Genomic DNA, 2,471 nt, shown 5'->3' on the forward strand with positions numbered 1-2,471 from the left:
GAGCCATATAACAGTACTGGGGGATCCTGTACCCCAATCCTGGGTAATATGTCTGGTGGTGTCTCCCTGAAGCCATATATCAGTACTGGGGGATCCTGTACCCCAATCCTGGGTAATATGGCTGGTGGTGTCTCCCTACAGCCATATAACAGTACTGGGGGATCCTGTACCCCAATCCTGGGTAATATGACTGGTGTCTCCCTACAGCCATATAACAGTACTGGGGGATCCTGTACCCCAATCCTGGGTAATATGGCTGGTGGTGTCTCCCTACAGCCATATAACAGTACTGGGGGATCCTGTACCCCAATCCTGGGTAATATGACTGGTGTCTCCCTACAGCCATATAACAGTACTGGGGGGATCCTGTACCCCAATCCTGGGAAATGTGACTGGTGGTGTCTCCCTAGAGCCATATAACAGTACTGGGGGGATCCTGTACCCCAATCCTGGGAAATGTGACTGGTGGTGTCTCCCTAGAGCCATATAACAGTACTGGGGGATCCTGTACCCCCATCCTGGGTAATATGACTGGTGGTGTCTCCCTGAAGCCATATATCAGTACTGGGGGATCCTGTACCCCAATCCTGGGTAATATGACTGGTGGTGTCTCCATGAAGCCATATATCAGTACTGGGGGATCCTGTACCCCAATCCTGGGTAATATGACTGGTGTCTCCCTACAGCCATATAACAGTACTGGGGGATCCTGTACCCCAATCCTGGGTAATATGGCTGGTGGTGTCTCCCTACAGCCATATAACAGTACTGGGGGATCCTGTACCCCAATCCTGGGTAATATGACTGGTGTCTCCCTACAGCCATATAACAGTACTGGGGGGATCCTGTACCCCAATCCTGGGAAATGTGACTGGTGGTGTCTCCCTAGAGCCATATAACAGTACTGGGGGGATCCTGTACCCCAATCCTGGGAAATGTGACTGGTGGTGTCTCCCTAGAGCCATATAACAGTACTGGGGGATCCTGTACCCCCATCCTGGGTAATATGACTGGTGGTGTCTCCCTGAAGCCATATATCAGTACTGGGGGATCCTGTACCCCCATCCTGGATAATATGACTGGTGGTGTCTCCATGAAGCCATATATCAGTACTGGGGGATCCTGTACCCCAATCCTGGGTAATATGACTGGTGTCTCCCTACAGCCATATAACAGTACTGGGGGATCCTGTACCCCAATCCTGGGTAATATGACTGGTGTCTCCCTACAGCCATATAACAGTACTGGGGGGATCCTGTACCCCAATCCTGGGAAATGTGACTGGTGGTGTCTCCCTAGAGCCATATAACAGTACTGGGGGATCCTGTACCCCAATCCTGGGTAATATGTCTGGTGGTGTCTCCCTGAAGCCATATATCAGTACTGGGGGATCCTGTACCCCAATCCTGGGTAATATGGCTGGTGGTGTCTCCCTACAGCCATATAACAGTACTGGGGGATCCTGTACCCCAATCCTGGGTAATATGACTGGTGTCTCCCTACAGCCATATAACAGTACTGGGGGATCCTGTACCCCAATCCTGGGTAATATGGCTGGTGGTGTCTCCCTACAGCCATATAACAGTACTGGGGGATCCTGTACCCCAATCCTGGGTAATATGACTGGTGTCTCCCTACAGCCATATAACAGTACTGGGGGGATCCTGTACCCCAATCCTGGGAAATGTGACTGGTGGTGTCTCCCTAGAGCCATATAACAGTACTGGGGGGATCCTGTACCCCAATCCTGGGAAATGTGACTGGTGGTGTCTCCCTAGAGCCATATAACAGTACTGGGGGATCCTGTACCCCCATCCTGGGTAATATGACTGGTGGTGTCTCCCTGAAGCCATATATCAGTACTGGGGGATCCTGTACCCCAATCCTGGGTAATATGACTGGTGTCTCCCTACAGCCATATAACAGTACTGGGGGATCCTGTACCCCAATCCTGGGTAATGTGACTAGTGGTTTCTCCCTACAGCCATATAACAGTACTGGGGGATCCTGTACCCCAATCCTGGGTAATATGGCTGGTGGTGTCTCCCTACAGCCATATAACAGTACTGGGGGATCCTGTACCCCAATCCTGGGTAATATGACTGGTGTCTCCCTACAGCCATATAACAGTACTGGGGGGATCCTGTACCCCAATCCTGGGAAATGTGACTGGTGGTGTCTCCCTAGAGCCATATAACAGTACTGGGGGGATCCTGTACCCCAATCCTGGGAAATGTGACTGGTGGTGTCTCCCTAGAGCCATATAACAGTACTGGGGGATCCTGTACCCCCATCCTGGGTAATATGACTGGTGGTGTCTCCCTGAAGCCATATATCAGTACTGGGGGATCCTGTACCCCAATCCTGGGTAATATGACTGGTGTCTCCCTACAGCCATATAACAGTACTGGGGGATCCTGTACCCCAATCCTGGGTAATGTGACTAGTGGTTTCTCCCTACAGCCATATAA

The sequence above is a fragment of the Hyperolius riggenbachi genome, chromosome 3 (assembly GCF_040937935.1).
Source record: "Hyperolius riggenbachi isolate aHypRig1 chromosome 3, aHypRig1.pri, whole genome shotgun sequence".
In the NCBI taxonomy this organism is placed as follows: domain Eukaryota; kingdom Metazoa; phylum Chordata; class Amphibia; order Anura; family Hyperoliidae; genus Hyperolius; species Hyperolius riggenbachi.